A 13780-nucleotide genomic window follows, 5' to 3' on the forward strand; every position below is an offset into this window, starting at 1 on the left:
ACCCATTCATGATGAAATCAATTAATTCAATCAGGGCTGCGCCTAGAGAAAGAAAATACAAGCCCGACAAGTTTTGGCTCAGATGTCTGTTATATCATTGCCCGACTAACTTCTTAGTCGCATTCCTCCATGGGACTCTCAATATTCTGCTTACAATGAGCTTCAACACACAACTTAACGCACAGACTTCAACGCGCACTTATTTTCCACACACAACAGCTCCCTAACTGATCTCCACAGGCACAATGCTCCAACGCATCGGCAACTCTGATGCCAAGATAAATTAATGGAAACAGTGATCTAGCTCCAGGTGAGACAATCCTCACACACAGAGGCTGCCCCCCTACTTTCACATTCATCAGCCCAGCATCATCTTAGATTTATAGGAATATAATTCCATTCAATAGTTTGAACAAATTCCTAAAAAATGAGATCTGAAGGATAATTAAGATAAACAATCTCAAAGACATAATAGCAATGCATAACAAAGCCTAATAATGTTTATTCTAGAATTTCTCCATTATTTTGGAAACACAACTTGGCTTTCGTATCTAAAAGCCTTATTAATTCCATCCATTTAGGCCTTACTAATTCCATCCATTTAGATAGCTTGATCGCATCTCTCTTCAATTTTACGTGGCCTTGAGGGTTCATCAATGTGCAGCGAATCGTGGATTCCAATAAAACCTGAACTATGGTATTATTGCCCTAAGGTAATGAACTCTCAAATTAGTTCATAATTGGCCTTTCTTGTTTAATACTTATTAATTAAATTAATAACCCATATTTAAGACCTAGCCTCGTTTTGAGAATTCATCAAGTTAGACCATAATTCCCTACTTTAAATTCGTTACTGTATATATTATAGAGAAGATGCACATATAATTTGCTGGATATTGTTTGTTTTCAATTGGAATTTTTACAGTGTGAGGCTTTTTTTTTTAATTGTACTTAATCCGGATCTTAGTTCAAATTTGTATATTGTAACTATGGTTTACACCAGTAACAATGGGGTGGTTAAGTCACCAAACTCTACTGCCCTGGCTCTACACATAATACAACGATGCAGGGGAAAGATAGAGTGCATATTTCCCATCTAGCAAGGCAAGGCAACATAAATGTCTAAGCATGCTATGCAAGCTCAAGTTTGTCACCAATAATCTCCACAAGTACAAACTCCATCCCTGAAATGATGAAAACGATTTGTGTCCCTCACAATAATTTCTCTCCCAACAATCTTGGAAATGAACTTGGAGGCTATATGACAATCACCACACATGCGAAGGTTTTTATTGATTCGGATAGCTTTAGTGGGGCAAGTACTAATAAGACCAAAAGCTATTGCCAGTCTTTCACTGTGACTACAGAGGATGTATTCCTTCTGCTCTTCATCTATATTTTGAAGCACAAACTTCGTATCAGGCACGTAGCCAGCCTCTTTCATCTGCCTTGACAAGCTCTTCAACAGTGAATATATTTCCTCCCAATGTGGGTGCGTTCTGTCTTCTACTTGGAATGTGTGGACTCTATTTTTCACCTCAATCCAACTGCATCCAGGCCTCGGCTTCAATCCTTTTTCCTTCATCATTGCTCTCACCTTTGCCACATCATCCCACCTGCCAGCAGCAGCGTAGATATTTGACAAAAGTACAGCATTTCCAGCGTTTTCAGGCTCTAAATCAAAAAGGTGCTTAGCTGCACGTTCTCCTAATTCGACATTGCAATGGATCCTACACGCGCTCATCAATGCTCCCCAGACACCAGCATCAGGCTGTATTGGCATACTTTCTATCAACTTTTCAGCCTCTTGCAAGCGCCCAGCACGGCCAAGAAGGTCAACCATACATGCATAATGCTCTACATTAGGTGAAAGGTTATAATCTCTGTTCATGCGCTCAAAATACAACCAGCCTTCAGCCAAAAGGCCAGAATGGCTGCAAGCAGACAAAACACCCATGAATGTGATATGGTTTGGCTGCATACCTGCCTCTTGCATTTGGTCAAAGAGTGCAAGAGCTTCCTTGCCATACCCATTTAGTCCATACCCTACAATCATAGCTGTCCAGGAGACTACATCTCTATGAGGCATTTCATCAAACACTTGGCGTGCAATGTCTACGCTACCACATTTGGAATACATATCTATGAGTGCACTCCACACAAATACATTACACTCGATTTCATTTCTAAGTATGTATGCATGGATCTCGACGCCCTGCTGAAAAACTGCTAATTCAGCACACGCATGAAGAACACACGACATTGTCATCGCATTAGGCTTCACATTCTCCTCTTCATGCATCTTAGAAAACAGATTCAAGGCTTCATCAGCATGCCCACACTGAACATACGCTCTAATCATGGCACTCCATGAGATCACGTCTCTTTTAAACATTCTGTCAAACACTTGACATGCATCCTCTAACCTCTCAAATCTCCCATACATTGCCACAAGACCATTGCCCACAAACACATTGAACTCGAACCCTTTCCTAATAGCATAACAATGAATCTCCCTCCCTTGCTTCAGATCCAAACAAGCGGGTAGAATGCTCGCAATCGTCACCAAATTGGGCTTCAAACCCTTCGCCCCCTCTTGCATCCGACGAAAGAGCTGCAGAGCTTCAGCAGGGCAACCATTGTGTGCATTCGCTGCAATCATGGAACTCCATAACACGACATCTCGTTCAGACATTTTTTCAAACACTTTGGCTGCATCCTTCAAAATACCACACTTCGAATACATATCCATAAGCGCGCCCCCCACGAAAACATACGAGCAATATCCACTTCGTTTAATTGAGCGTGAATCTCCATTCCCTGTCGCAGAGCCGATAAGGTAGCGCAGGCTTTGAGCACGCTAGAAAACGTGTAATGATCAGGCCTCACACCCGTCCCCTGCATTCTGTAATAAAGCCCAACAGCTTCGACAAACTGCTCATGCCTCACATAACCTTTGATTACCCCATTCCATAAATAGACATTTCGATCGGACACGGCAATGCTTTCGAAAACTAAACGAGCATCCATCAGAATACCGCAGACAGCATACATATTCACAAGCTTACTAGACAGAAGCACATTGTGGCCGAGTCCTGCGACGAGGATGCGAGCATGGAGTTGCCTGCCTTCAATCAGAGCTTCCATGTCCACGCAGGATTGCAAGAGAGAGGCGTATATAGAAGGATCCACCGCAGTTCCATCCTTATGGAAATTTTCAAACTGATTCATCAATGGATTCTCTGTATCAATGCCTTCTTTAGCTGTGGGGATAGGACGCTGTCTTCGTCTGGGTTGCGTTTTGAGAGCGATGGAAACTGAATTCGGTGTGGAAAATGGAGACTGGGGAAAGATGTCTGTTGGTTGTTGGAGATGCAATTGGTTTCGGGTTTGTAGTACGAGCAATGGCGGCACGGAAGACGTCATTGCCGTTGCCATTGCCATGGTAATAAAAAAATTCAAGCAGCTGTTATAACGAAATCATATGCAGTGGTGAAGGAATGGTAATAAAAAAATTCAAACAGCTGTTATAACGAAATCATATGCAGTGGTGAAGGAATGGATCAGCCGATATCAAGCTGCTGAGCAACCCAAACAACAGTGAAGAACTTCCTCCCAGTGATTAGAGATGGGTGGTAGAGGAGATTTAATCAATCCGGAACTCTGATCGAATTTTTGAAGCTGTCGGCCAGAACTGGGCAATACTCAAGACTCGTGAGGGTATTGTTTCACCACATGGTCCAGCAATCTCAATATCTAAATTTTCTATTGCATTTGTACTAAGAAAGCAAGTCCATTTACTCCAACATTACTTAGAAAAGTGAGTGTAAGAGCTACAAGGCCCAGCAGAATTTCTGAAATCCATTTACTACAAGATTACTTAGAAGAGTAAGAGTGTAAGAGCTACAGAGTGCAAGTCCATTTACTGCAAACTTAGAGGAGAAATCCATTTACTCCAAGATTACTTGGAAGAGTAAGAGTGTAAGAGCTACAAAGTGCAAGTCCATTTACTGCAAACTTAGAGTAGTAGTGTAAGAGCTACAGGGTTCAGCAGAATTTCTGAAATCCATTACTTCGAAGAGTAAGAGTGTAAGAGCTACAGAGTGCAAGTACATTTACTGCAAACTTAGAGGAGAAATCCATTTACTACAAGATTACTTAGAAGAGTAAGAGTGTAATAGCTACAAAGTGCAAGTCCATTTACTGCAAACTTAGAGGAGCGTAAGAGCTACAGGTCCAGCAGAATTTCTTTTAAGTCCATTTACTACAAGATTACTTAGAAGAGTGAGGGTAAGAGTAAGGGTAAGAGCGGGTGAAGCAGAATGTTATCTTATGGATGTAAAATTGGTATATTTATATAAATTAAATTGTCAGTCATTTAATTTATTATACATTTTAAAATATTAAAAAAAACCTAAATTATAATTTTATGTTAATTTATTATTATTATCATTAATAATGAATTTCTGAAATTTATTTACTACAAGATTACTTAGAAGAGTAAGAGTGTAAGAGTTACAGAGTGCATTTTCTATAAACTTAGAAGAGTAAGAGCGTAAGAGCTACAAGGTGAAGCAGAATTTCTTAAGTCCATTTACTACACGATGACTCACAAGAGTGAGTGTAAAAGTTGGCAGAGAAAATAAAAAATCATAACAATGAACTAAATTATAATTTTGTGTGAATTTATTATTATTATCATTAATAATTATAAAAAAATTAATATGTAAATTATATGTGTAAAAAATAGAACAAAAATTTAGATTTTAGATTTTTTGATCTATATTGATTTTGATAATGTTTTTAGGATTAATCATATTTCAAGTTGTTGGTGTACATTTCTAACCAACTAATGTGGTTCATCCTCAGGACAAAGGTGAAAAAATCAGTTTATCAACTTGTTTAAATAGGATAGATACGGTCTTTCAGAAAATAAAATATTTTAATTAAAATTAGGGAATAAGTCAATATATTATTATATTATTCTAAAACTAAGTATCTCATCATTTATTTGAAAAGGTCAATGTATTAATTTATGAAAAATTCAAAAAATCCAAAAAGCATAGTTATATTGTTATAAAAATAAATATTTAATGTGTTTGGTCAATATATTATATTATAACCCGGATGCGGGTGACCATCGAGGTAATAAATGTGGACTCGACTGTTAGGCGGCGTTTGGACGGGCCAAATGGTGGCCAGCGCTCCATCCCATGCCCATCTGAGACAAATTCAGGCTCGCCTACAAGCAGCATTTAATGGTTGCTTAGGCCGAGACCTGGACATCTTTTGCCTAGAAATGGAGCCTCCCAACCACTCAGTTCTCCCTCCTTCCCACTGTATCTGCCTGCCCCAAGCTAGAAATCCCTGCAGTCGAACTGTTATTGGGAGCCGCTGTTGGCTACTGTGTTGTGTCGACCTTGGCAATGGGTGTCACTATTCCCATTCCAAGCTTTGCCCTCTGAATCCGGCCCAGACGTCCTCTGTTCATCCTTTGCTTTTTTTCTCTACCTTCTCTCCCGCTAAATTCTCGTCCCACCATTTTGACATGGTTTGCCATCGCATGAGGAGTCGTAGGGGTGGTACTCGCGGTGGAAGCGCTCGCCCACAAGTAGCGCAGAGCCCCGAACCTGCCTCCCTTTCTCTTCCCCATGAAAATCCTCCCCCTCATAGCTCGATTTACAAGTGATATCCTAACACTCGCAGTGGTCGGGGCCGTGCGCAGGCTTCTGATGCTAGACACAGCGATTTTAGGCTTCATACTGTTGCGTTCCATTTGCCCCCTCTTCCGGCCCCTCACTTGACCCAGTTCAGGTTTCGTAGCAGCCTAAACAGACCTATTGTCACTGCCAACATAACCATTGTCTTCTCTGAAGAAAGCAAGTTGGAAGATGCTCCATTGAGAAGCTCTGAAGCGCAGCATCAGGAGGAGAGCAGACAAGGAAATGCCTGAGACTCAGGGACATTCCCGGAGGAAGAGGGAAGGGGAATTCGGAGTGGTGGTCTGCATGCAAAGGGTGGACATTCTGAAGACACTCGGCCACCAGGTGGCAGCTCAGTTGAAGCGTCTGGTTTGATGGTTGTGGCTAGAAGCACGAGTGGCACTCTTCCTGCGCGGGGGCCACAAGGTGGCGTGGCGAAAGAGGAAGAAGATTGGTATCAGTATGCATGTCGTACTGAAGAGGAGACTCCAGCCCCGAAGGAAGAGGGAAGGGGAATTCGGGGTGGCAGTCGACAGGCAGAGGGTGGACATTTTGAAGACACTCGGCCACTAGGTGGCAGCTCGTTTGAAGCGCCTGGTTTGATGGTTGTGGCTGGAAGCACGAGTGGCACTCTTCCTGCGCGGGGGCCACAAGGTGGCGTGGTGGAAGAGGAAGAAGACTGGTATCAGTATGCATGTATAGAAGAGGAGACTCCAGCCTCCGATGAGCTCAAATGAATTCACGTGGCATCCATTGCCACCCATACGCCAGCTAAGGTCTCAGGTGCTGACTGGTTTAGTTAAGTCAATTGTTATGTTAGTTTTTTTGTTTGGACAAAGGGTTGTTCTGTCAAAACTTCTTTTGTGTTATTCTGTGTTGTGTCAAGATCTCATGTATGGTTTCTTTTGCTATGGAAAACTGGTTTCCCCAAATATGGGGCAGTTTACATACTCTTGATGAACAATGTTTATAATGGTTGAGGCTGGGGCCTCATTGTAATTTTAGTTTTGTATATTTTTAATAGAATTAGGCTTACTTAGAAAATATATATATTTATATTATATTATAAGAAAATCAAAAAATCTGAAAGAAAAAAAAATAATAATAATAATAAATATAAATAAATAAATAAATAAAATAAAAAAAATAAAAAAAAAATAAAAATAATAAAAAAATTCATGAGTTAGCTAAGGAAAATAAATAAATAAAATTGAAAAAGGACAACAGGAAAACCGAAGAAAAATAAAGTAAAATGAGAAAAAGGAATAAAATTAATATTAAGTTATATTATATTAGTATAATATTACAATATTTGAGTGGAAAAAAAAATGATGGGGAAGGAAACACTCAAGAAGAGAGAGTAGGAATCTAGCTCCTACTCAATTTCCAACCATCGTCCCTATTGAGATTAACCACATGTTTCTCAATCTCGATGGCTTCCCTTAACTTCCTATGATGAAAATGATCGATCCTTGCAATGACTTGGGAATTCTCAATGCAAACGTGGTGTTTAGATTTCTCAGTGTGTTCAGCGATAGCTAAGAGCTTGAGTGGGCCTAATGGTTAAGAGCATGTGTTTCCTCCTAAGAGGTCACAAGTTCAAAACCAGAGGGGGTTGAGTATGTATGTCTTTGTAAATTTAGGAGTCAAATCACTACGCGGAGGTGGGTCCCTTGTCCCATGGTGTTTAGATTTCTTAGCATGTTCAGCTATAGCTAATAGCTAATGGTTAAGAGCATGTGTTTCCTCCTAAGAGGTCACAAGTGCAAAACTAGAGGGGGTAGAATATGTATGCCTTTGTGGGTCCCTTGTCCCACGGTGTTTAATCCCTTGTCCCATGGTGTTAAGATTTCTCAGCATGTTCAGCTATAGCTAATAGCTAATGGTTAAGAGCATGTGTTTCCTCCTAAGAGGTCATAGGTTCAAAACCAGAGGGGGTAGAGTATGCATGCCTTTGTAGACTTAGCAATCAAATCACTACGTGGAGGTGGGTCCCTTGTCCCACAAACAATGAGATCTCATACACCAATGTGGTAATATTATAACTTAATATTAATTTTATTCACATTTTCTCATTTTACTTTATTTTTCTTTTGTTTTCCTTCTTGTCCTTTTTCAATTTTATTTATTTAGTTTTACCTCTGTTGACCCGTTTTGAACCATCCAGTGTGGTTTATTGTCAGGACAAGATGAAAAACAAGATCTTGGGCGGAGGTGGGTCCCTTGTCCCACAAACAAAGAGGTCTCATACACCAATGTGGTAATGTTATAACTTAATATTAATTTTACTCCATTTTTCTCATTTTACTTTATTTTTCTTCTATTTTCGTTCTTGTCCTTTTTCAATTTTATTTATTTATTTTTACCTTTGCCGACCCGTTTCGAACCATCCAATGTGGTTCATCTCAAGGCAAGATGAAGAACCACATCTTGGCATCAAGTTAAATAAAAGAAGAGAAAAAAAATTAACCTTAAATAAATGATATTTCAATATAAAGAAATAATTGCTAATGTTGAATTAAGCAAAATAACTAATCAAAAGGAAAATTTTAATAAAATGAATATTTAAAAATAAAAATAAAAATAATATTTAGTTCAAATCTAAATAATCAAAACACTAGAATAAAAATAATATTTAGATCAAACTTAAATAATTGAAACATTTAATTCTAGAAACTAAAAAATGATAAATGGTCAAACTTAAAATAATAATAATAATAGTAATGATAATTAGTTTAATTTAATTAAATAAATAAATAAACCAATAATGAAAAAAAAAGTAATTAATTGTTTATTAGTTGTCTATATATATATATATAAACTTAAGAAGAAATGACAGGGATCCAATAATTGTTAATTTTCCAACCATCGTCTCTATTCAAATTGCTTGGCCTTCTTTCAATCTCTATAGCTTTCCTAAACTTACGGTGATGGAAATGATCTATCTTAGCAATGACTCGGGTGTCTTCATTGCATATGTGGTGTTTTGTCTTTTCCGCATGTTCTGCTAATGTTGAGGAGCAAGTCCTCCCATGTTTGATGTCTGTTGCATGTTCTTGAATCCTCTAATCTATTGAGCGTCCAGTTTCACCAACATAGGGTGTCCTGCACGAACAAGGGATTACACAAACACCTCTCATATTCTTAGGGTCCACTGAGTCTTTTACAGATCTTAGGGAACTTTGAATGGTGTTAAGGGTCCTAAACGTTGAGGGAACCTTGTGTTGTTTTAAGATCCTTGTAATCTTGTCAGTGGTCCCTTGTATAAAAGGAAGGTGCACCCTAGAAAACCGATCATTGGGTTCTTTTTTAATCTTGGAACCCATGTGTTTGCTTGGGGTAGCTCAATTGAAAATGGTCGTGGAAATGAAGTATCACTAAATCAGAAGTCTTGGGTTCAAATCTCTGTTATTTCCCCCCCCCCCAATCAGGGTGAGAAATTAGACGTGATGAAGATGTAGTCCTACCAGGCTTACAAAAAACAAAAACTTGGAACCCATACCAGCTTTAAGGAAATCCCTAAGACATTGGAGCTTATTATAACCATTATTTTTTAAAACCTTGAGGAGATGGACTTTCTCATCTTCAAGGTGAATTTAATCAGAAACTCTAAACGTGCGAGTGGCTAAAGTGTTGAGAACACCTAGTTGAGTGGGGAAATAATGGGACTTAGCGTGAAGATACTACTTCGTGTGAGTTTTCTTTCCAAAGACCTAGTGTGAGAATGATCCATCATCTTTATTTGAAATACGGACATCAAGAAAAGGTGAAATCCCATTGATTTCACATTCCAAGTAAACTTTATGGAGCTAGACTGATTATTAAGATGTTGGAGAAATAGATCCAACTTATCCCAACCATGAGGCCAAATGACGCAGTGTCATCCACAAATCTCTTCCAAATATTTGGTTTGTATTGAGTTGAGGACTGATCAGGGATCAGTATTTTAGCTAAAAAAATGAAGGTGTTCATAATTACTTTAGACCTAAATGAATGAATAAAGTTCGTCTCCAGCTTTCCAACACCACAAACGGTTCGAAAAACCAACATTGCATGCAAAAGTTAAAGCTTCTGCAAGTTTGGTAAAAAGAAAGCCCCCCGAGGCCAGCCCGCACCCCACGTGACCAAGCCCCTGAACCAAGAGCTAGGGGCCAACTGTTAAGCGAGATTAGCGTGCCACTAATCAGTTTATCATTTAATTAATTCGTAATTAAGTTGGTGTAATTTATGGTGAAGCCACTAAATCCGGAACCACCACCAAACTTGGCAGACTTAACTGGCAGTTCTCCAGATTTAGAGGAGGTTTTCTAGGAAAAATTGTTTGAGCCATAACTTACTCAATTCTCAACCAAATTTCAAAAATGAATAGTCATTTTTGGCTAATTGGAATGTTGGGAATTCATTGGAGTAGGTTTCAGAGGCATAATAGGTCATATACAGGTGTTTTTGTTCACTTGAAGATTTTTTAAGCCTAGGGCCACCAAGTGTTGGAGGCCATTCCCATAGCAGCTGGTAATCAAATTGAGTAAACAAATAGTCATTTATGATAGATTTGGATGTTTTAAACTCATTGGAGTAGGTTTCATATGTAGAAGAGGTCATCTACAGGTGTTTTTGTTCACTTGAATATTTTTGAAGCCTAGGGCCACCAGGTGTTGGAGGTCATTCCCAAAGCAGCTGGTAACCAAATTGAGTAAAAAAATAGTCATTTATGATAGGTTTGAATGTTTTAAACTCATTGGAACAGGTACTAAGAGCATTGGATGCATGTAATAGCAATTTGAGCACTATTGAAGCTAATACAAAGGCCCACACTATGACGTTGGACCAAGAAGATGTAGCCCAGGAGGGGTGAACTCCTTCAACAAAAATTTGCTTATTGAGCTATGCTATTTGTGCTTGCTGTGTTTTTATACGCTAATGTTCAACCATTTAAATTCATGCTTTTAATTTCATGCAAAACACTAAATTTTACCAAGCTAGATGGATTGAAAATCACATGCTCATGGATAAACTCTCTATGGATAAGCAAACCAAAGCAAAGAAAATTTTATATCTAGAAATGATACTAGCATAGCATTAACTAGAAATCAATTTTAGATCAAGTTGTTATCAGAGCACAAGGTTGCTTGCTTGATTTGCTTGAAGGGTTTAATAGTTGTAATTGTTGTTATGATTAGAAGGTTGAAGTTGCAGAGGGGAGAAGGGAAGATACAAATAGCTAGTCCTGAGATTAGGACAAGAAGGAAGAAGGCTGAGAAAGCATCATCCTCACCCAAAGGACCACTCAAGGCAGCACCTGAATCACCTCAAGTTCCATCTCCATCAGTTGAGATAGAAGAGGCACAGATTGCACAAGAGGCTGAAGTGATTGAAGAGGTACAATCAGTACAAATTTCTGAGCTTGAATCCATAGCCATTATGTCTAGAGAAAGAGAGAATGAAGGTCCCTCTTCAGAAGAGGAAGAATTCAAGAAAGCTTTCTATACTTTGACTGAGATGGTTAAAGTCCTCTATGAAGAGAGGAACACCAGAATGGTTGGAGAGAGTTCTAAACCTCCACATGGAGAAGGAAGCTTAGAGGACAAAAAAGATGAAAAGAAGGATTCCAAAGGGAATGGTGGAAAGCCACCTCCATCTCCACCATCCTCATCATATTCCTCATCATCTCCATCATCTCACACAACATCATCTTCCACAACCACCACTGCCCATACTCATTCCAAAACCCCAAAAGGAAAAACTCCATTACTGAAATTGGACATAAAATTCGAACTTCCCATGTACAATGGAGAAGTGAATGCAAAAAAGTTGGACAATTGGATTCGACAGTTGGAGGTATACTGTAGAATTTAGAACCTTCAAGAAGATGACATAAAGATCCAGTTGGCTTCACTAAGGCTAGAAGGCGCTGCACTAGTTTGGTGGGAAGCAAAGACTCGAGAGGAAGTGTGAATCCATGCTAAGATATCCATTTCTTGGGTTGAATTTGTTTCTGCAATTAAAAGACATTTTTATCCTTTAGTTTATATGCAAAAAGCCATTATGAGTTGACAGATTTTTAGGCAACTTAAAGGCCAAACAGTCCAATATTATACACAAGAGTTTAGGAAAAAGGCTTTATTTTTTGGAGTAAACTTGAATTCACAAGACACACTCTTGAAATATATTGGAGGTTTACATTCCTATTTGCAGCATACTATCCTTATGTTTAACCCAAGCAACTTAGATGAAGTATGTGTGCAAGCCACACATATTGAGGCAAGGGGAAAACAAAACATAGAGGAGAAAGGTGAAAGTGAGGGTAAGGGAAAAGAGAAGGGAGGAAAATGGAAGGGAAATAAGAATGCAAGTATCAAAAAAGAGAAGGAAAAACTCACATGCAAAAACTATTCAAAGACTGGCCATGATGAAGACCATTGTTGGCAACTTCATCCAGAATTAAAACTAGATAGATTGAAAGCCAAATAGAAGGGAAACATTGTTTCTATAGCTGAAAAAGACCTAGGGTCAGATTCAGGAGATGAGACAAAAATTACAACTATGGGTTTGAAAGGTCAACATGTTGAAAGTACTAGTTCCTCAAATAGTCACAACAACACTCCAAATGAAGACACAAGGGAAGAGTTGTTCACTGTTAGAGTAATCTCAAATCATGCCAAGATTGATGCACTCTTTAATAGTGGGTCCCAAGCAAACCTGGTTTCAGAAGACTTAGTTAAAGAGCTTAAACTTGAAACCATACCACATCATAAACCATACCCTTTGGGTTGGATAGTCAAGGATGCCAATTTATAAGTTTCAAGGAAATACATTTTTTGATTTGATATTACTGCAAACTTTGTTGATGAAGTCAAGTTAGACATGGTTCCACTTGACATTTCTGGAATTATCTTGGGAAGTCCATATTTTTATGACAGGAAAGCGGTGTTTCATCACTATGAGCACAAGTATATTGTGAGAGCTCATTGCAAGAAACTGAACATTTCTTTAGTTAATGCAAGACAAATGAAGAGGCTAGTGAATGCAAGTCATAACTTGACATTGTTGATGATCAAACAAAGAGATGTTTTGAATCATACTTTTCATAAAGATTCTTATATTTTTAATGAGTTGTTTCAGAATGATAACAGGTTACCTTTGAAAGAAGGTGAAAAACATTTGCAACAGCCAACATTTGTGTTGAGCGGTGTTGAAAACAAAGTATCGATGTAAGAAGTTGCAAAGGTCAAAGAGAAGAGGACAAAGCAGCTTGGCAAAGAAGGCATGGGTTTTGCAAATGTTCATTGCTAGTTTCCAAAAAGCACATTACAATGACAAAGAAACTTGGGCAAGAGTCGACTCAAGTACAAGGCAAAAGCAGCTAAAAATCGCCATAGAGACAAAGTGCAAGGTGAGAAAGATTCCAAGTTTCCTTTGATTTTTTACCAAGGTAGGAACAAGATGTTTTCTGCAAAATTAGATTTTTGTTCTACAAATTCATAAATATTGCAGCATGACAGTGTCAAAGACAACAATAGATGGTTGTCGGAATCAAGGAAAATTTTGACTTTTTATGAAAAGCTCCAAATGATGAAATTAGGAAAATTTCAATGGATAAAGATTGGAAGGATGAGGGAACAGTCCCCTCATCAACATAATCAGTGATCAAGATATCTTTTGGGGTCCAAAAGGCTTCTAGTTGGGATGAATGATCATAGATCAGTGTTTTAGCTTAAAAAATGAAAGTGGTCAGAATTACTTCAAACCTAAATGAATGGATAGAGTTCGTCTCCAGCTTTCCAACACCACAAACGGTTCGAAAAACTGACATTGTATGCAAAAGTTAGAGCTTCTGCAAGTTTGGTAAAAAGAAAGCCCCTCGGGGCTAGCCCCCACCCCATGTGACCAAGCACCTGAACTAGGAGCTAGGGGCCAACTGTTCAGCAGGATTAGTGTGCCACTAATTAGTTTAGAATTTAATTAATCTATAATTAAGTTGTTGGAATTTATGGCGAAGCCACTAAATCTGGAACCGCCACCAAACTTGGCGGACTTAACTGGCAGTTCTCTAGATCTAGAGGAGGTTTTATAGGAAA

The 13780-nt window shown here is 38.6% G+C and overlaps 1 pseudogene; it reads right to left on the reverse strand.

Moving 5' to 3' along the window:
- Positions 1-930: 930 nt before the first annotated feature.
- LOC149190191 (pentatricopeptide repeat-containing protein At3g12770 pseudogene) lies at positions 931-4306 on the reverse strand (annotated as a pseudogene).
- Positions 4307-13780: the final 9474 nt, after the last annotated feature.

The sequence above is a fragment of the Pinus tabuliformis genome, chromosome 3_1 (genome assembly GCF_031772625.1).
Source record: "Pinus tabuliformis cultivar Carrire ecotype Pingquan chromosome 3_1, CPIR1, whole genome shotgun sequence".
Lineage (NCBI taxonomy): Eukaryota > Viridiplantae > Streptophyta > Pinopsida > Pinales > Pinaceae > Pinus > Pinus tabuliformis.